At 40.7% G+C, this 22857-nt stretch overlaps 1 protein-coding gene across 3 annotated transcripts in view; it reads right to left on the bottom strand.

The window, feature by feature from the left end:
* LOC129237517 (uncharacterized) overlaps positions 1–22857 on the bottom strand; it is a 251843-nt gene that overhangs the window by 59805 nt on the left and 169181 nt on the right. For all 3 annotated transcript variants that reach the window (XM_054872321.1, XM_054872320.1, XM_054872322.1), the window contains one exon: positions 9016–9054. The gene's annotated coding sequence lies outside the window, so the exon portion shown is untranslated. The remainder of the gene's footprint in view (positions 1–9015; positions 9055–22857) is intronic.

The raw sequence follows: 22857 nt of genomic DNA, 5'->3' as shown, positions 1-22857 counted from the left end.
GAAGCGTAAAGATATCTTGTGCCAAATGGCAAGTCCTTTCTACTTCACCTGATAACAGTAAAACCACAGGCAAATAAATATATCTACAGTGTCCTCTGCTAACGGACACTTCCCATAAGCGGACATATTTTTCAATCCCGTAGGTGTCCACTGAAGAGAGAGTAGACTGTATAAAGTATATCAAATCACTTGGAAGCACAACCGCTGCTGCACTTAGATCAGAACATCGCAATAAAAATTGAATAGTCGAGCAAATAAACTTCACTCCATGCAGCAAAGAGTGCAATAAAGCAAACTCAGTATCGCAGCAGCCACTCGAATAGAAACCTGCAAATGATTAAAGAAAGCGACGAACTCACATCACTGCCAGCAATGAATGAGCAACGCTGCCATTGAGCCGACATGCTGACAACTGACAACTCACAAGCGAATTCAATTCAATTGCGCTCAGTGGTAAGACGAGATCAGTGCTGCCAAACTACAATTAAATGCAATTGCTACAATATTTGGTGAGGCAACAAAACCGAGAGTTAAGTTCGCCGCAGCATTTGAGTGCCTCGCGCTCAATACTAACGTTGACCATTTGAACTGTTCAGTTCTTAGTCGAAGCTGTCAATTGTTTAAGTACGAACACAATGACCACTGGCACTTACTTCACCCACAGACATTCAACTATAGTCAATTGTCTACGCACACACACATACACATATCTGCACGAGTGCTATGCTGCAGTCCAAGTTTATGGACACTTAAGTGCCATGCCACTGCCTGGGATAATACTTGGAAAACGTATCAATGGTCGTGGCAAAGTAGCGCTTCAATGGCACACGAAACTGCACTAAAAGGCTGTGAAGAGCAGGCGATGGATAGTTGCGCCAATGGAGCAGTAAGAAGGTGAAATTTTCAATAATCTTTTATGCGCCAATTGCATGTGAAAATAGTGTAAAAGGAACAAAGAAGGAAATGTGCAGCAATCAGTTTTGTTAAATAGCGGGTTTTAAGTGGCAGAAGACTTCTCGATGGTTGGCAAGCGATGGTTGCAGCGATATTCTCATGTAGTGAATGAATAGTTGGATGGACTGAAATACAAAAAGAAGATTGCAGAATGGATAACCGATGAGAAAGGCAACGGAGTAAACAGCAATAAAAGGAAAGAAATTAACACTAAAGACATCCGTAAGTGAATAAATAAATAACTTGATTCGAACCCTAAGTGGTAAGAATCGATTTGCGCTTTGAAATTGAACGGAAATGAGTTTCTCAAAGTTGTGGCGTTGAGTGAAGATTAAATACTTGAATCAGGTATTGAGCAGCGAACTTGGGCTGAGAGGCCCTAGACGATAGAGTTTTTCTTTAAGAACCGAAAATAATACACAAAAAGCATCAAAAGTACCTAAAGTACCCAAAGAAGAGCTGACGCAAATAAAGTGTTAAATGAAATTATCCTTTTTTTTGATTTTTGATGATAAATGAAATTTTCTCTGTTTTTGGAATTTATCCCTCTTATTCCTGGTACGCATCTCGATGTTTTTCCACAAATGGAGGGACCTACAGTTTTATGTCGCCACCCGAAGGTGGAGTTATGAGGAGCATTGCCTGGTGTCCACGCCTGGTAAACGCATAGACTACGGCGGTCGTCAAAATGAGCTGGTTAAGTGTTTTTTTTTTGTTTTCAAAGAGGGCCAGGAGCCCTGTAACTGCCTTTGAAATGGGCTAAAGTTATCGCACGCGTATTTGTTATAAATCGAATAATCCTAACTATGGAATTTTCATTCTGGAAATAGATGCGGGCATGATAAAAACAGTTTACTTTACTTCAGTAAATGAGTCACACAGTGTGGTCTGACCTAATGCTGCAACTGATTTAAAACCAATTCTTCCCTCGTCTTTACAAATCCTTCGCTACTCTCTGCCCACACTTTCTAGACGTCACGTTGTTGAGTTTCCAATACAATGAACTAATTTGCTTTATTCCATTAAACATAGTTTTTTCTTTTACTTATTTTATTTTCTATTTTCCGACGCGTCCATGCTTTATCAGCTGATTCGATTTCTGATTTTTCATATCAAAACTTATAACTCATAGCAAAACTTCATTTTGAAATCTCACAGCTCTCCGCCTTTACCCTTTACTTTGTCCATGCCATTCCAATTCTTGCTTTTACAGTTTGTACCCAAACTTGTTCGCGAGATTAAGTTTTTCATTTTGATTAATGACTTCAATTTAAAATTCCACTTACACTGCATTCATTAGTTTTGCTTATCTTCTTTATTTCCACAATGTCGCTGCAGCAGTTCTAGAGCTGGCAGTGTGGTTTTCATATGCGCCCGCTATCCAACTGACAGTCAATCAACTAAGAAAGTTGACGTGGGTGCAGCATTTCCGCGCCGATGGACGCTGCATTGGTTACTTCACTTCACTTAGTTCACTAGCGAGGCGTAGCTTGATTTATGTGCACTTGTTGTAGCTCCACGCAATACCTCGCAAGTGCGACTAAGTATGTGGTCTAGCTTGTGTCGTGGTTGATTATTGAATGTAATTGACGTCTGCGTATGAAAAAGTTTTATATTAAGCTTCCACAGTTTCAATAGTCGTATGCTGGTGAATGCGCAATAATATTAGCTCCTGTATGCAATTCTGAAGCCAAATACTGATACATAGTTGCTTTTATTTAAATATTTTTTTAAATTGCAAAATTCTCATCCGGCTGTCACTGACCGAACTTTTGCTTAGAATATTCGCAAAAGTTTGACAACAGAACAGTTGGTCACTTTAGCTGCCGATTGTAAGTGAGAAAGGGGGTCGGAGTTGGTGTTACCAGAAAGGAAAATTATTAGAATGAAGAAAAATGATTGACATTCAGAGCGACTGATATTCATATGAGAGTGAGGTCAACGTTAAGATAAAATAAGTTCTGGTTCATTGCATCCTCTTCTCAAGAGCCAGTTTTCCTCAGAAAAGGATGAGGCTGGGCTGTGCTGAGTATATGAGCCACTCTTCTCTATATGATATTACATTCGAGCAGTAAATGTAATGGTGTCTCTGGAGACGAGTGACCATTCAGAATGCATATGAGCATTTCAATCATTTTGTTCTTAGTGAGGTTAATGAGTTGTGTCCCCTTAAAGGAGTTTTATACCCACCCAAGGATTATCACTGGACCAATACCATCAACAGCCTTTTATAAGTCCATTCCCTTGAGGTTGGTTTCAATAATTGCACTGCCGAACAATTTTTTTGAATAATTTCATGTAGATCATATATTTATAATGGTTAGGCGATCCAGGAGCTTCTTTGGCTGGATCGTGTCCTCCGAATGGACACAAACGTTTCGGCTCTGAAAGTTATCGATGCGGTACCAGCTGGTGGTAGCAGAGGAAAAGGAAGGCCTCCTCCGCGTTGGAAAGATCAGGTAGGGAAGGACTTTTCTTCACTTAGTGTGAAAGGACTGGCGCGATTTATTAAATTTCTCCAAAATCGCTTAAGCGGTTATCGCGCAAACTTCCATTCGGTAAACTTTTAAGTTTGGAGGCTTTTAGTACTTGCAAGGAGTTTTTCGATTAAAATATTTATTTCCTTTTCTTTACTTTTTCGAAACAAGTCTCGAATTTGTTTCTTTTTATTTCTTTGCGCCGAATTTGTATGTGGGCCGACTCTTTTGGGGGCTAACTTTTCTGTTTAGCGGCGTTTATGCCACTAAATTTCTCCCAAGTGTTGACCAACAGTCTGGCAACTTTGTCACTGCGTTAGCGCATCAACGAGACATTTTGCATGCGGTCAAGCGTGCAACGAATGGTCGAAAAGTTGCACTATTGCTATTTTGGCATTTGAACTTCTCGAAGAGAGGCTGCTCGGTGCCACATCCATATCCCCACCAACGCTGCACTCCAGCTGCGAATGCTTATTCCCCAGCTCAGCTTTCAGTTGCTCTCACTCCAGCTTTACGACCACTCAACGCTTAGTGTTGAGTGCCTTTAATGTTGCCACAAATTCCATGCAACAATTATTTGTGAGTCAACAACAGCACAAAACTTTTTCAAGTTGTTCGTTTTGAACGGGTTATTATTGTTGTCTACAATGTGCGCCACCGCCCATAGAGTGGGTACGAATTTGTGGTTGGCACAGTGGTTGAACGGCAGGCGCTTCGGTTGAGTGGCCCACATGCTGGTAGCTGGTGGCTGGTGGAGCTCGAGGTTGCTGTGCTGCGTGTTGGGTGTGGTGTGGTGTGGGCGGCAGTCAGTCCAAAAAGTTGGCAATTTCAAATGCCATTTTAAATACTTTATAATTCGTTGGTTGGCCAACAACTACTTACTTTCGAGTGCAACATTGCTTTTGTGCTGAAGTGGTGTTTGTTGCCTTGCAGTCTTCTTGTTGCCGCTGCTAGCTATAATACACTTGCCCGGCTCGGTTGCTTGGTTGGCAAAGTTTTCTGCACTTCCCTCGCTCGAACTGTTAGCAATACGAGAGCAAAGAAACATTCTTCTTGAGAGTGTGTTTAAATTGTGAATTTCGGTTTTTCGTTTGCGCATTTGCCACAAAACTTCGAGCCGGCATAAATTGATTTTCATGTTTTTGTGGAGCAAGTGGCGGCAAAGAGAGGGTCAATAGGAGGCGGCGAAATAAAGTCAGCTGCAAGTTTACGAACAACTAAGCAGGCCTGGGGAGATATGAAATTTTGTGGAACTTAAAACAGAATTTTTTTAATCGCACAAATTTTTCTTTGCATGCTCTTACCAGTTGACCAAAATAATTGCTGGCGAGTGGGTGCCCCAAAAAGCCTATTCATTATAACGATCCGCTTTTGCGTAAGTTTTAACTGTTTTGCTAACTTCTTTCTTAAATCCAATGACCTGCTCTCACATATCAGTTCGAATTTTCAAAACTTAAATATTCTTCACACTCTCGCCAGTTCCAGCGCTATCGCTGCAGGAATTGCTTTTGTGCAAATAAAATTCGTCCATTCAAATAAACTCGCACTTTTTTGTACGCCCGAGAACTGCCGCTGTTGCCCCCGCCGCTGCTCTGAACGCTTCAGCTGAGCAGCATCTACACAGCATGCAGGCAACCGACAGGATGTGAATAGGATAATGGTATAAAGTTTTCAATAGAGTCGAAAAGCAACTTCCGTGTAGTCGAAAATAAAATAAATATAATAAAAGGAATAAAAAATAAAAAATAATATACAAAATACAAAACCAACAACACAGACCGCAAGCAAGCAAAAGAATGGCGTAGAGATAGAGAGCAACCCACTTTTCCAGCAAACCGACAGGCATAAATAAAAAAAGTCAATGCGGCACAGCTTGCTGCTGCCTGTGAGTTGATAAAAAAATAGGTGGCATTGTGGCAATGGCAAACTAGCAATCAGCATGCGCTTAGACGGGTGGCAGCGGAAATGCGGGATAGAAAATGGCAGGCACACAGACAAGAGTGGCCGGGCATAAAAAACAAATAAACCAAAAAGAGTAGCAAAACTGCAACAAAAATTAAAAAAAGGAATAAAAACTGGGTGAGCAGCGCAGCTTAACAAACTGGCATAAATGTGGAAGCCGCTGGTCAGCTAACAACTCATAGAACTACAGTGTGACCCAGGGCTTAGTGCCAGTGTGGGAGTCAGAGCAGCGAGTGCTGTACACCAACACTTGCATACACACACATACGCGCACGCATGCTCTAAATATTATTATTTGCGGTGTGGTATACAACATTTCGCATTTGCTGCCTTATGTTTTATGTGCCTGAATGCAAAAGTTTGTGCGCCTATATGTAGATAACAAGCTCAAACTTTATTGACATGACTGGGGAGTAGCTAGCGATTATTTGTTTTCCCGTTTTTTTTTGCTTTTGCAAGCCTTGTTTTGTTTAATGTAGTGTAGTTGCAATTGTGGCATAGAGTTAGTGCATTTGGTAATGATATATGAGCACGACCTGACGTGTGGCTGCCATATTGAGGAAAATGTTGTTAATAGAAATGCATTGAACGGATATTGAACGGGGTAAATGGCTTGGAATATAGCAAATAAAGGCGTTCTAACACGAGGAAAAATAAGTTGTTTCGCAGCCTAAGCAGTTGAGTCTTGAGTGTAGCTCAATGGACTATCCATTAAGAGGCTGAAGGGGCGTTTTTTGACTTTGATGAGAGATAACTCTTTCCCAGCGGGGTTTATTATTTGAGTTGAAAACACCCTGACATCAGAACCATTCCCTGAAAAGATCTCAGGAGCCTTCCAATCTGCCTAGGCGAAGGATTTCTGCAAGCACTTCTCGCCAAAACTCATTTGAGATCCATTCCACAATGAGATAATCGCAGAATCTTCGTGCTGTAGACAAAAGCCGCTTACAGCTTAAGTTAAAGCTCTTCCCCCAAAATCTCATTTGAGCTCCATATTGAGAAGATCTTACTTTGAGTAGACAAAAGTTGTCTACAGTTTACGAAAAGGTCAATCGAAATCCATTTTAAGAAGAAGACTTCAGGTATCCTTTGAGCTCCATTCTGTGAGTAGACAAAAGTTGTCTACAGTCTACGAACAACTCATTAGAGCTTCATTTTAAACTAAGAAGACCTTAGGAGTTCATCACTCTGAGTAATCGACAGCTAAACATATGTAAGGCACTTTCAGCATATCACAGAGAAATGGCTTAGGTCCTTCTAGTCACGGTCTTAGATACCTCAACGAAAAATAAGTTTTTCTTAAATAGAACAGAAGATTGTTGAAAACATCTTGGTATCAATAAAAAGGCTCATGTGAGCTTCATTCGGAACTGTGAAGATCGCAGAAGTTCCTCACTCTAATTTGACGATAGCTACTCACAGCTAAGGCATTTTCAGCAGACTAAAGATCCAGACGCTTCCCACAAAAACTCATTTGAACTCTATTCTGTATTGAAAAGATGGCAAGAGCTCCGCTCTCTGAACCGATGCCATTTGTGTGCAGCCATAGTAGTTTTTAAATAGCAAATTTTGCATGGCGGACACACGGAATGACTGAGGGTGGTCCATGACGTCTGTAGAAGCTCTTGGAAAAAGTTTGAAACGTAACGATCGTTTATAAGGCGTTTGTGCCACATTTTGGAGGAGAAGATAAAAATGGTTGGTAATATTCTAATTAATCTCTGGTCCAAGATGTAGCAATTGCTTGAGTTCGTGAGCTCCACAGACTTCGGACCTATGCGTGCTGGTAGGAGTATAAGTTGAAAGCAACAACTGCTCGTAAAACTGGAACAAGCAGAGCTTTCATTTAGCGGTGGAGGAGCTGCGGTGAAGGAGCTATTATTTTTTATGTACTCGTTTATCTGATTTGCGTCGATTAGGTATTGTACATTAAGGTTGCTGGTATTAACCAGACTGGCTAGATTAACGAATGGATGTTCAAGGAATATGTAAAAGTGATTTCAAAAGAGTGTGAGCCTGCCTCCCTCTGCATTTCCTCCCGAATGCATTCAAGGAACAAGAGCAGCTATTCGAAAGAGAAAACGGCAAAATAAGCTTTAAATATTTGAGGCTTCGAGCTTTAAGTAAATTAATTTCTTTTTAATCTTTATTTTATTTCAAGCCAAACTCCAAAACTTTTCTTTCTCACACATTCACACATACACACGCATACTTACATGTTGTGTGTTTCGTAATTTAATTTGCATCAGGCAAAGTTATTGCCTAGCTTCAGATGTGCATAAAGTTTTTGTGCGAAACTCTTTCGCATTCTTTGCCAGCTTCATTTATCCTCTACTGCACTGGGCTTCACACATTCATGCAAGCACACACACACATGCATGCATTTATACTTATTCACTGCTAACGAAACGGATGCCTTTCTTATGTAATGTTTCATCATTTTTGGATTCGTGCCGGAAAAAATGTTGCAGTTGTTCACATGTATGCAAACATGTATGTGTGTATTATTGTTGTTGCATAAAATTTGTTGAAATGCCAACAAGTAAAAGTTTTGTGTGAAATTATTTTATGATTCGTTGTTTGACTTGTGAACATGTCGGGGCATACGAGAGCACATGAAATGAAAAGTGCAAACGAGGGAAGAATTAGCATTGAAAATATGGGGCGTAAGTTCAAGTAGTAAAGCAACAAACGGCGCAGAGAGTGGAATACCAAGGGAAATGTGTTCTTTTAATATAAGAATTAAATTTTTCATGTTTGCCTACGGATGGAGGGAAAAATTGCCGACAAGGAGACAAAGCGCGTCTGAGTTCGAAGCTTTGAGGAACTTTGAACGAATTTTCCAATGACGAATGAAAGGCTCGAGATAAAAATAAAAGTACTGGAGATAAAAGTACGCCTTGATGTTGTTCCACAAATGGAGGGGCCTATAGTTTTAAGCCGACTTAAACCACAGATATTTTTTATGCGGAGCTTTATCATGGCCGAAATACACTCGAAAGTCTGCCATTGCCTGCCAAGAGGCGACCGCTTGGCAGTTGGAAAAGGCAAATGGAGCAGGGCTTTGCTGGCACAGTTTCACAAGTATTCAATACACCACCTTCAAATGAACTGGAAGACTAAATGGAGAAATTAAGCTTCCCTTGGGTTTTTCTAAGAGATTTTAGCTGGAAAGGAAGGCGACTTATGTGCTTATTTTCTTGGTGCTTTTCTTAAGCCGAAGGCTTATACGAGTAATGAGTTCGTAACGAGAAGGAGTTGGTTGAGCTCTAAAGCTTCAGGTCCGAGACTATTCAAAGCAGTATCGAAATTGCTAGGAAAGACAAATTGGAGGAACCTTTTCTAAAAGGCGTTAACTACCGGACGACAGAGATTTCTTAATGACATTGTCGTTGATATTTTTGAGTTCTTTCAGAAGATATATTTAAGGAAAACATGAATAACTCATCACATCTTGACTGATCTAGACTTCTAAGGTATGCAAAGGTACTTTTTATCACATTTTCGTTTGTTGAAAAATTTACCCATTCCGGTGGAAAAACTGCAACTTTTTTGTTTGTATGTGTATATGTGTATAGACATATGTTTAGTTCTTATTAAATTTTTTACGACATCCACTTACCCTTTAAAGAAGCAGCGTTTTAATGGCATTTCATAGAATCTGTAATAAAAAATAAAAATTTGTTTTTATACTTAATGTTTTTAGTAACATACAACTTTTTGAAATCTGGTTTTTTTTGCCTGTTATGGCTTGTCTAGTGCTCTAATGAATCAACAAGTTTTATTTTTCTATTTTTATTTTTTTACCGAGTACATTAATCCGTAATAAAATGTTTATGAACTTTCCATATGTGCACATTTTCGTGACAGGTAATAACAAATTAAGAGTGAAAAATTAAAAACAAAAGTAGATAAACAAGATAGGCAAAAAAACGATAGCGAAAGTTTCCATTGCCAGCGCGTTAATGACAGATGCCAAAAAATTTTAATAGAAACCAGAAAAAGAGGCGCCGCAAAAAAAGTAAAAGCAATGCCAGCTATGCCAGCAACAGCTGCAACAAATGGCGACAATTGCCACAGTAAACCACTTTCATTTACGCATTAGTGACGGCTGCTTAGCCTGATTAAGCCAAAAGTTGCTTGTGATTTATGAATTTAGTTGGATGACAAACAAAGCGCAGAAAATGGAAAATTTTCAATGTAAATGCACAGATATAATGGGTGTATTTATGGAAGTGTAACTGAACAGAAAATTCAAGATTTCATTTCATCACTAAGGAGGGAGGAATGGAGGTTTTAAATATTTATAGGATGTTTTGAAACATCGATCTTCATGGCTGTCCTCAATGAATGAACAGTGAGTTGCTGCGGACACCTATTTAGAGGACCTGCGAATCAAGAGGTCTATGCGATAGAGATACTAAGCGAATATTTTCCAGTCTAGGGAGCTATTCATCGCTACTCATATCAAGACGATCCTTACATTGAGAAGCCTAAAATATTACCAGACTCAGCGAATATTTTTCAATTTGGAGAATCTCTTCATGAACTTTCATTTTCAGAGGCCTATGTGATTGCCAGACCCCACGAACGTTTTTTTGTCTGAAGAATCTATTTATCAAGCTTCATATCAGGGCCTCCATATTGAGAGGTCTATTCCATTATCGGGAGTCTATTCGTAGACTTTAATGTACAGAGGTCCAGGCGGTTACCAGACTCAGCGAAGGTTTTCATATCATGACGGCCTTCATATCGCGAAGCTTATACGATTGTAAGACTGAACGAATAATTTTCCGCCCGGGGAATTCATTCATATAATTTCATATCCAGAGGCCTATGCAATTACTAGATACAGTGATCATTTTGCAGTCTCGATAATCTATTCATTGACCTTCATAACAAAACCTTCATTATTAAGAGATCCATACCATTATCTGGGGTCTGTTCATCGACTTTCGTACCCAGAGGTCTATGCGATTGACAGATGGAGAATCTATTCATCGAGCTTCAAGATAACCTTCGTGTTGAGAAAAGGCCATTTGAAAGGCCTGAAAAATAGTTCTAACTTTGAAACTACCCGGCACTTGTCTTACTATCTTTTCGGATAGCCAGTACCTGGTAATATTCACTGTAAGGAAATGGGTGATGATGGCTTGCAACGGCTCTTCTCAGAGCCAAATGGGGTTCTTGTGAAGCTTTCCAAATTGGTTCAACTTGTTCGACATATATTACCACCTGATCTGCAGAAAGATCTTCAACTGAAACTGAAATGTATAGAAGGCTATCCGCCAGTGGGTGCTTTTGAAGGCAGACTGGATAAACCCTTATTTAGCTTCACTTTTAAATTTATCAACACAAACCCATGGCTGTATAGGGATCTCTTAGCAGTCGACCCATGGCTTTTGCAAATGGCTCCAAAAGGTTGCTACTCACTTGCATCCAGCGCTCTCCATAGACTTCAGGACTTAAGGATTCTGACAGAGAAGCCCTATCAAACCGAGACCTTCTTGGTATATAGCAGGGTCACAAGGGTGTCGAGAAAAAGGTTTTTACTCCAAATATCTCTATGTTGCTTATTCACATACAACTTAAAGCCAAAATGATGAAACTTTCCCTTTCACCTGCTCCACTTACAGATAATCTCACGCTAACAATGTAGTTCAACTCCTGGTCGATTTCAGTCCTTTCACCGAATATTCGCCACAAAAGACGGTCGAATGGTTTCAATTCATGCTGCAGCTGGATCTGATATGGCTCGAAGCAATGATTTTTCCTGAAAATCTGTCATCTGGTCCACGGACAGAGGCTGAGTTGTTGAGAGCACTGTATAGTTCACAAATTTGGGATAAAAAAGCACCCGTTACATATACTCACATAAGTAAAAGGCTATAAAAAGGCAAAAATCTTGACTGTAAGCGGAGAGCTGACTTGTAAAGTTTCAAGCGCAATGGATGTTGAACTTTAAAAATATTTGCACAATATAAAAAATCATCAAGCAGTGGCGTCGTCACCAGCAGCAGCCGTAAAAAGGGATTACTATCGCTCATGTTTATTAATATTTTTTATTACTTCAGCACGGCATTGACTGCAGCGTCGTCTATCATTTTATTATTTTAGAGCGCATACTAGAAAAATATGCCGACCTTCTGACGACGCTACTTGACAAACCGAAATCATCGCGCTTGCGTTCAGACGCGCTGAGTACTTGACATTTTCTGTGTCGCGCGAGTGGTACTTTGCATTTCAATTTCCAACAAATGACATACCTTCAGTTGCTTTGCTATTTGTTATTGCTTTTTTTCTTTCTCGTCCAAAATAAAAGTTATGGTACCCGCACTATTTGTTATTATTTGATTAAACGGCTGCGCGCCAAGGCACGTCACCGCATACTTGTTGCCGCTATTTGAATTTTTTTCCAGCTACAGCCGCCATCTCGGAACGCTTGAGTGGCGGCGCATAAAACATTTTTTTCCACGTCGCTTTTAGCATAATCAAACCAAGTAAAACCAAAACGAGAAGCAAATGAAGCGTCTACGCATGGCTGGCCAGCTGACTGCCTCTGCCGCGGAACTTAATGGCTGACTACCTTCAGCGTCGCCAGCGTCAGCCTCAGCGGCAACATCAACGTCATCATCATCAACGACATCAGGGTAGTCTCCACATCATCAGCCGCGTCGTCGTCATTGCTGTGAGTGCTGCAGGGGTAATTGAACCGTGTCTAACCTTGACTTAGACGCTGTCCAAGTGCGCTTTACGGTGGCTTTGACTTTGTGGGGCCATGCGCGGCTATTGCAAGGCATTTGATGTTTTTTGTTTACCTTGATTGCTTGGCTTGAGTTTTTTTGTCTGTGTGCGCTGTTCAAGTGCGTAATTGCACACAGCTGTTGTTTCCACTGTTGTTGTTAATGTTTGCACAATGTGCCATAACACTTTAGGCGGTTGAGTTGTGCTTTTGAACTTGAAAATTTTATTAGCGATTTTTGGGTGCGTACGGTGGTGCTTGAGCGATAAATCGCTTATGTAGTTTGAGAGCTCTCGAATGAGTTTAAATCTTTCAAATGCATTGCGAAGACCTTACCGTGAAGCTGAAGTGATGCAGAGACTGGCTGAAGAGTCCGAAGGACGGAAATGGGTAGCAAGTTAGTGTGCGAGATTTCAGCTGAAAGAAGGTGGAGAAATGTTCGTTAGGTTCCACGAAACATAAATGATAAAGTGAGCTCTGAAGTATCCGAACAGACAGCTTTGCTATTACATTTAAAATAAGTGTATATTAGCTTAGGATGGGTAAGAAATTACACAGAAATCGAATAGCCATGACTGTGAGAAATGCAGCTCTCGAACAAGGGTTCCCTTGATTAACGCAGGTACTCTCCTTCATCATCTGGATAGCGATAACATCATCTCGGAATATCGATATTATCATTTTCGAATATCGAATTGGATGGAATTGATTCCACGTTTTCTTTATCTGAACTACTCCCGCCGAAGTTATTTGTGGGTACTGTCTAACATTGTATTAAGAGCCTTTTGCTAATTTTAAAGTATTTAATATATATTAATATTTGTAAGTTTTCGTGAGTAGACCTGAAGACCCTAAAACATGATTGTAAAGTGCCATCTGCAGCGCTAATTTGCATATTCGAGACTGTAAAGAGATTAGTACTGCTCTGTATATTGTTTCTATATGCTTCAAGAGATACTAATGATTACTAGTGCCGTTCTCAGCCGGATACACAAAAACTTAATAAGGCCGGATATAAAAACACTACAGAGTGCTTTATTCTAATAGGACTATGAATAAGTTCGTGCGGTTTTACAACAGATGGCGTAACTTGATTATTATTCCATCGATCCACATTTCCAAACATTCATTGGAGAGCTACTGTCGTAAGGCACAAACGTCAGTATAAGTTTTTTATTTGAAGCGTAAACAACAATATTTTTACCACACTTGAAAATGTCGAATTTCGTGCCAAATAATGTGTTTTTGCGGGGAATTCTTCTTCATTATTTTAATATGAAGAAAAAAGCAGCCGAAAGTCATCGTATCTTGGTGGAAGTTTATTGTGAGCATGCTCTAGCTGAGCGAACGTGCCAGAAGTGGTTTGCACGCTTTAAAAGTGGTGATTTTGGCTTGGAAGACGAAGAACGCGAGGGTGCGCCGCCAAAGTTCATGGAAACCGAATTGGAGGAATTGCTCGATCAAGATCCGGCTCAAACGCAAGAAGAGGTTGCAAAAACTTTGGGAGTTGATCAATCAACCATTTCCAAACGTTTAAAAGCCATGGGAATGATCCGAAAGGTAGGCCATTGGGTGCCGTATGAATTGAAGCCAAGAGACGTTGAACGCCGTTTTATGGCATGCGAACAACTGCTTCAACGGCACAAAAGAAAGGGTTTTTTGCATCGAATTGTGACTGGCGATGAAAAGTGGGTCCATTACGACAATCCAAAACGTCGGGCAACGTATGGATACCCTGGCCATGCTTCAACATCGACGTCGGCGCAGAATATTCATGGCCTGAAGGTTATGCTGTGTATCTGGTGGGACCAGCTGGGTGTTGTGTATTATGAGCTACTGAAACCGAATGAAACGATTACGGGGGATGTCTACCGACGACAATTGATGCGTTTGAGCCGAGCACTGCGAGAAAAACGGCCGCAATACGCCGATAGACACGACAAAGTTATTTTGCAACATGACAATGCTCGGCCACATGTTGCACAAGTGGTCAAAACATACTTAGAAACGCTCAAATGGGATGTCCTACCCCACCCGCCGTATAGTCCAGACCTTGTGCCATCCGATTACTATCTCTTCCGATCGATGCAACATGGCCTGGCTGACCAGCACTTCCGTAATTACGATGAAGTCAAAAAATGGATCGATTCGTGGATTGCGGCAAAACCGACCGAATTTTTCACAAAGGGAATCCGTGAATTGCCAGAAAGATGGGAAAAAGTAGTAGTAAGCGATGGACAATACTTTGAATATTAAATTTGTAACCATTTTACGTCAATAAAGTTTCAAATTTCGAAAAAACCGCACGAACTTATTCATAGTCCATTAAGAAAACATGAAAAAGAGTCTGATTTCGTTAAAAGTAATAAGAAATCGTTTAGTGAAATCATTGGAAAGGAACGGAGTGTTTATCAGATCCAATTTTCGTAAAATTTGTTTCACAAAAGCTGACAGACAGCCAAAATCTATCGATCCTGTTGTAAGTGAATTTCTGGTAAATGGCGGGCAGTACTTTGATGTGTTAATATGTTATCATCTTTTTTTTTAGAAAAATGCCACAAAAACTAGGTGGCGCAAAATTAATCACCCCATTGTAACATTTGTAATTTTTGCAAATGGCGTCGTCCGTCAATCGTATTTGACACTTGAGAACTAGACAGCTGCAGTATACGAACCGACATCTAATGGAGATCGTAAACGTTGAACAAAGATTTCCAACTCAAAATATTTTTTTTTTATTTAGTAAAAAAGTTATAAAAAAAAAATTGGATGATTAGTTTTGCGCCAACCTCTTCTTAAGTAATGATTATTTGAACATATCGCATATTAACCAAATTGGACCATAAATGCCGCTTGTAGAAATGTCTCGACCACAGCGCCACCTAGCTTTGCTTTCCGTTGATATAACTTACACGGAATTTATTACTTTAAAAGTTTTCCACAAAAAATGATATTCACTTATTAATGCACCAACAAATATCCGGTGTACCTGCTATAAACGAAAGAGTACTGATTGACACAATAACAAATCAGCAGATATAGAAATCAGAGCGCATAAATTTTTTTGCTCCGCCTGTTTGTTTCAGCCTATCGTGCAATTCTTTTGAAAAAAATATTTGAAAATTTAGTGATATAAAACATTTCAAAGTTTCATCGCAAAAACAGTACCGCAATCGGTTGAGTAATTTTCGCTTTGTTGCGGTTTGAAAACGATTTTTCTACTACTAACAGATGCAAGTACATTTAGTTTTGGTGTATTCCTTGATAATATAGACTGTTAGAGGTGATATTATATACAGCAAGAGATGTAGGTGCATACTGAATGCGAACCAAATCGTACCATAATAATTTTTTTTATCAATATCGATCACAGCGCCACCTAGCTACGTTTTTTCGCACAAGTTACAAGGAAATGTGCGATGGTTTAGCACTTACTTTAAAAGTTTACTACTATTTATTTATGTGCAAGATTCCAGTTTATAGCCAAGCATCTGGTAGATGACTTTGCAAGAAATTGATGAAAAACTTGGAAAGCCGCCAGTCATTTTCCCAGATGAAATTGTATGGCTTATCTGCAAGGAAAGCTCCCCAATCCCACGTATGCGTAGCTTCCTTTTTGCACTTTGCACATTGCAGCAGATTAATCGAAGACAATCTTCACCTGCCCATGGTAGACCACTTCATTCATGCATTTTATTATTTTCCATTAAGTTTATTCTATTTTCTTATAGGCACTCATCCGGTAGCAGTTTGATGGAATCATTAGCTGCTGCACACGCATTGGCGCAACTGCGAGCGGAAAATAAAACAGCAACAAATGAAAAAGTGCGATCTTCAATCATTCACTGAACGACTGGAGGCAAAAGGCTCTTACATGAATTTCTTTCTCACGCCCGCTTTTGCCCCTCTTATTAATTACTTAATTACAATTTCCTTTCAAGAATTGCGCAAATAGGCAAACTACAAGTAAATCTCCACCGGATGTTCTACCTGTTCGCTGGCGACGTCACGCAACGCAACCCAACTTTTTGTAATTTGTCATAATTTGTACAATACCACAACCGACCGATTGTTGCTTGGCTGAATTACCGGTTCACAGGGAGATTGACTGAAGAGCGAAGAGCTGAAATAAGCAAAGTAGGCAGCTGTCAATAGTGGCGGTAAGGGAAGGCAGCAGTCAGGCGTATGAGCGCTAGAAAGTTGCGCGCGAGATGCTATTGACCTTAGCGACAGTGGCGCGGAGAAGATAAGGAGTGGAGCGACCGATAGCAATGCGAGGATTAATAGCAACAGCAGTTGCTTGAGCGTCGTGTTGCTACTTTAATTGGGCCATAATTGCTGTAATACGCAGCGATTTTCACAAATTTGTAGCAGCAATAATAATTTAAAATTTAAACAGACATTTTTAACAAATGTATGACGTTTAATTTGAGGCAGCCACATACATAACAACAGACAAACATATAATTGCTGTGTTGACTTGGGTAGTGTTGGCGTTTGGAAACCGCAATACACATTTAATTATAATGGCTAAATGACAGTAGCAGCAAGAGCGCCACCAATGGCAGCAGAAATGCCAACGACCACGCTCAACTACTTGGCGAATATTTTAGATGGCACCGACAAAGAAAATTGTGTGGATTTGCAGGCTCCAGCTACAGTGGAGCACAAAAATCAATGGCTAATTGGCATTCGTTTGAGGTGTGTTTGGCATTACCAGTCTTTCAGCTTGATGAAGATAAAAGCAATAAAAAGAAAAAAAACAGGGCACAGCAGCAGTTAAAGATAGGATACCAGAAACTTGTGATGACAGCAGCAGCAAAGTATGCCCGCCCGAGCTAGTCAACAGGCGACCACTTGCAGGTATAGGTGCGAGTATATTTGTATGTAGACTGCTTGTGGCAAATAGGGGAAAAACAGACCAACAACGTGCAAAATGTAAGCTCGATCCAGAGTGCATTAGAAGTGGTGGGAGCAAGCACAAACCGGCTTGACATGTCGGTGATCAAGAAAAGTTGAAGTATTAGATACACACAGAGGAACTGAGCAGCATTGAATGAAAAAAGGCAAAGTTCGAAATAAAGAAATAAAATGAGACACGTAAGGACGTATCAGAGTTGGTTCGGCAAACTTTTCATGAAGTAATAAGAAAATTTAGTAATATTAAAATATCGGAGCATATAAGGGTAGTACTTAAAGCTAGGAAGAAGCTAGAAGAAGAAGAGAGACCATTAACGGAATTAAGCAAGCCACACGTCATTTAGAATTTCACAGAAGATCATTTTTTCTTAAAGACTCTGGATCAAATTGGAAGAATTTTGGAAAATTGCGAGGCAAAATGAACTGAAAGAAAAGAAAGATATCTAACGTAATGGGGAAGCGCAAACTGATGGGCTATTTTTCACAAGCATAAAAATATTTATCGTGCTCATTAGAAACCAGCACCAAACAACTCTTAAAAGTTTAGACACAGCTCCAGAGGGGAAGATGGAAGCTGGCCAAAACCAGTGAAAAGAATTTGTAGCTCTGTCAGAATGCGTTTCCTACGTACTGCTACAGACTGGCATCTCATGTAGAGCGACACCTCACCTTCACGATGAGTGTCAGATGACACACACATTCTGCGAATGAGTAACGACAGAACTGTGAAAAAGATCTTCGAAACAAACCACAAGGCATTAGAAGAAGAGGTCGTCCAAGAAAAAGAAGCCCCTGTATTAGCTGGAACCCCAATGAAATGTTTAGGAGCTCTACAATATGAGATGTTAGAATGCCTCTCTATGTGATAGTTTTCAACCAGCCAGGCCAACTTAACCGAACATAGAAGCAGACGCACGAGCTGTGGGCATGTCTGAGGACAAAAAAAAGCTGAAGATCGAGTGGCCTGGATAAGGGAAGCAATGCTTCACCGCGAGCTGTGATACTATGATGATGATGATATCTCTATGTTATCAGAATTTTCTGCTCTCAACCGCAAAATATACAAAAAAGAACCCTTTATCGAGCAGTTAGTGGGTTAAAATGTTAGAATTTGTGTTCAAATTGAAGGAATAATAGTTTCCTATTCTGATTTACAAACACAATTGCAAAGTTGGGAAAACTGACGAAGAAAATTCAGACGCACCTTCTGATCACCGATGCACGTATTTTTTTGTTTTTGTTTTTCTTTGTCCTCCTCTACCAGAAATGTCTTTGTACTTTGTTACATCACCTACAATTTTTGTCTCTTACTAAGAAATAGCCTGAAAATTATTGCGCATATTATTTCCTACAGGGTATTTTGTGGAAAACTCGTAAATTTTTAGCACAGCCGCTTGTTGCAAATATTTTCAACTATTTTCTGCACACTCATTGGTATTTTGTGCATTTTATTCCAGCGCAAAGCGTGTAAGTTGCTTTAATAGTGGCCGCTATTAATCTTGAACTTGCTCCACTACCACGAAGTTGAGCATGCGCACAACCACTCGCTCATACACGGCTTGGTTAATGGCCGTAATAGCTGGTAAATGCCAAAAAAAAAAAATTATGAAAACAAAGCAACCAACCAGCCATTGCTTGGTATGAGTTCACTGCAACACTCGGCGGTGCGTTGTGCGCATGCGCGAAGTGGCGGAAAAATGTGACCAGCGCGTGACCACAAATTGCCGCTATACATAGCAAATAAATGATTAATGATTTTACGTGTCACATATACATATACATACATTTTTATATGCATATATCATTGAAATTTGCAACACCATTATTATGAGCAAATATTTTTCAAGCTTTACTTTCATTAAATTTCGAATTTTTTGCAGAAAAATTAAAATGTTTAAAATTTTTTCTTGTGGAAAAATGCAATTTAATTTTGCTGTCACTACAAAAATTTCATGTGTTAATTTTTTTTTGTTTTGTTTTTTTTTTTTCGTTTTGCATAGCTAAAGCCATTTGCGGGTTGTTAATTAACTTTCTTCCGCTCAAAATCCACTTCCACATGCCACATACATTTTAATTAAATGATCGTGTGACTTCGCCGGCTATCCCGTTATATTTCGCGGTGTTAATTTGCAACAGTTAATTTTTATTGCATTGCACTGCATACACACACAGAATTCCATTTATTTACTCAATTAGTCAGCGTGCGCCAACAAGCGAGCAATCGAAATGTGAATGCAGTTTAATTTACATTTGCCGCACCAGAGTTCCGCTATGCGTCAAACATAAAACGCCCACATACAAATATACAGAATCATACATACACACATTCACAGATATGTATATTAGTATAAAGCTAGTTGCAAGCGTTTGCAAATGGCAAAATAAAAAATTAAAAGTATTGAAAACAAAATAAAAAGAACAACAACAACTCACAGTGACAGTTACAAGCGCGTTGTTGTTCGTCGACATCACCACAAAACGACACAACTCAATTAACACCAAAAGGAATTGACAGCGCGGGGAAGTGGGGAATTGAGGGAGTGAGTGTGTGTGCAATGGCGGAGGTGGAGGCGGTGAATATTTCGACGAGCCAATTCAATTGATGGCACATTTTCGTATACCAGCTATTCGCCGTTCATATGAAATGGCTCAGAACAGAGTCGTGCAACATATTGAGACATTTTTTAATACAAACATCAAAGCAACAATAACAACAACACCAACAATGGCAGTGAAAGAGTGTGAAGCAATCAAGTGAATGACGAAAATGAAGTGCAGTTTGTTGACTTTGTACAGTTATGAAAAATAAACAAATTTACATGTCAATCGAAATGGCAGTGAGTCAATAAATCCTTGAACACAAAAACCGTCTAAGTTGAAAATTATGCTTCAGCGCAAAAATCGCTTTATTCAACCGTATACGAACTGCGGTTGCATGGAGGAAGACCATAAGACGAAAATGCGTTTTCCGATATATTCAGTTTCGACTAGCATTTAATATAGCCTCCACTTGGAGTTAGAGGAAATGATTATGATGATTCTGTCAAAAAGTGCTTTAAATGCCAAAAATGTATTATAAGATATGTAGATTAGGTTAGGTTAGCCAGGTTGCATGTCTAAGACAAAACACTCGGTTGCCCAAAGGTCCATTGTGATACCTGTATTTGATTTCCATCCCCTAACTAAGTGGCCCGAAAAAATTATAATTTAATATGTTAGTTTTTTTGCTCTTCTTCATCTTAATTGGCGCGATAACCGGTTACGCGATTTTGGCCGAGTTTAACAAAGCGCCTCAGTCGTTTCTTTCTCGTGTTAACCGGCGCCAATTGGACACACCAAGTGAAGCCAAGTCCTTCTCCACCTGATCTTTCCAACGCAGAGGAGGCCTTCCTCTTCCTCTGCTACCACCAGCTGGTACCGCATCGAATACTTTCAAAGCCCATTCGCTTTGCCTTTTTATCCAGTTTGGAGAAGGCAGAACTAACAGCGCGGTTGTTAAGGCCGATGATATCGATATCATCGGCATACGCCAACAATTGTACGCTCTTATAAAATATTGTGCCTGAGCGTTAAGTTCTGCGGCTCGTACGATGCTCTCCAACATCAGGTTTAAGAAGTCACACGACAGCGAGTCACCCTGTCCGAAACCTCGTTTGGTATCGAACGGCTCGGAGAGGTCCTTCCCAATTCTGGCGGCGGTGCTGGTGTTGAGCAACGTCATCTTGCATAGCCGTATTAGTTTTGTGGGGATACCAAATTCAGACATCGCGGCATACAAGTAACTCCTTTCCGTACTGTCGAATGCAGCTTTGAAATCGATTGGCACAGATTGCAGGATCCCCCTTCTTATGGATTAGGCAGAGATCACTTAAATTCCAATCGGCACGCATGCTTTCATCCGACCATATTTTGCATAGAAGCTGATGCATGCACCTTACCAGCTCCTCGCCGCCATGTTTGAATAGCTCAGCCGGCAGTCCGTCGGCGCCCGCGGCTTTGTTGTTCTTTAGCCGTGATATTGCTATTCTCACCTCGTCATGGTCGGGTAGCGGAACGACAATTCCGTCGTCAACGATTGGGGTATCGGGATCTTCACATTCTCTGTGACATGCGAAGAGTCACCAGTTCGCCGTCTTTGTTCTTACAGGAAAACGCCCCGGTCTTAGAACCTTCTGTAAGACGCCGAACTTTCTGGTAGAATTTTCGGGCGTTGTTCCTGTTGGCCAGCATCTCAAGCTCCTCGCACTCACGTATTTCGGCCTCTCGTTTCTTCTTTGGTATAATACGTCTCTCTTCCTTTTTTAGCTCTCTGTAGCGATCCCACATGGCTCGCGTTGCGCCCGATCGCAGCGTGGCTCTATAGGCGGCATCCTTTCTTCCAGCGGCAGCATGACATTCCTCGTTGTACCAACTGTTTTTTCGGGCTCGCCGGTATCCGATTTCTTCTTCGGCGGCGGTACGTAGGGAACGAGAAATGTTGCTCCAGTGCTCGTGCATGCTGGTTTGTTGGGCAGTGGTCTGTGAGAGCAGGAGTGAGAGTCGAGTGGCGAGTCTTCTGGCTGTCTGTTGTGATTGCAGCATTTCGATGTTGAACATTCTTTGCGTAGGTAGATGTACGTTTTTTGCTGCACAGAGGCGGGTGCGCAGTTTGGCTGCAACAAGATAATGATCCGAGTCGATGTTGGTCCTCGGATCGTACATACATCTAATACACTAGAAGCGTGTCTTCCATCTATCACAACATGATCGATCTGGTTTCGTGTTTTTCGATCAGGAGACAGCCAGGTGGCTTGGTGAATCTTCTTATGCTGGAATCTGGTGCTGCAGACTACCATGTTTCGGGCCCCGGCGAAGTCGATCAGCATCTGTCCGTTACCGGATGTTTCGTTGTGCAGGCTGAATTTTCCGACTGTGGGACCAAAAATTCCCTCCTTGCCCACCCTGGCGTTGAAGTCGACAAGCACGATTTTTGTGTCGTGGCTGGGGCAGCGCTCATAGGAACGTTCCAGGCGCTCATAGAAGGAATCTTTGGTCGCATCGTTCTTCTCTTCCGTCGGGGCGTGGGCGCAAATTAGCGAGATGTTAAAAAAACACGCTTTGATTCGGATTATTGCGAGCTTTTACTCTCACGAGGACATCAACCAGCCGAGCAGAGGCACCTTCCCCATTAAGGGACCCGACATTCCAGGAGCATGCCCTCAAATCATATTCCTTATTTCGTTTGCAGGGGTCGTCATCAGTAAAGGCAGTTCTCATCCGAGGCTTTGCAGTTCTTTTCATTGGGGGCGATTTTTAAGTGGCGGGTCCCAAACCTGTGTCCTGGAATGCTTCGCCTTCTCACGTTAGCTCACTCCCTAACGGGTGTTCGGAAGCTACCCAGAGGATACGTGGGCTAATCCCGACCGTTGTGAGCTGCTTGAACCATATACAGAAGAATCGTCCTGGCCACTCCCAAGTGAATGGCGATCAGTAACTTTCCCCACTTGCGTGGACTTCTACACATGGAACCATCCATTTTTTGCTAGTCAAAAATAAAAACATAACATTAATGCATCAGGTTTCGACTTGACTTTAGTAAAATTTAAAAAAAAAAAATTAATAATTGTAAGAGTTATCGCTGTTTGCGTGGAGCCCGTTTCACCAGAAGTCCCTTGCGGTGATAATCATAAGTTCTTGGGACAATCTTCAATCGGACAAGAGAAATTAGTTTTATTAATAGATAATCCTGTGCCTGATCGAAGCTTTGTTTTCAAAATTAACAATATGGTGGCCTCGGGAAATGTTTTTCAGATTTTCGAGAAA

Source organism: Anastrepha obliqua, chromosome 2 (assembly GCF_027943255.1).
Source record: "Anastrepha obliqua isolate idAnaObli1 chromosome 2, idAnaObli1_1.0, whole genome shotgun sequence".
Classification (NCBI taxonomy): domain Eukaryota; kingdom Metazoa; phylum Arthropoda; class Insecta; order Diptera; family Tephritidae; genus Anastrepha; species Anastrepha obliqua.
This window is presented reverse-complemented; position numbering and strand designations above follow the sequence as displayed.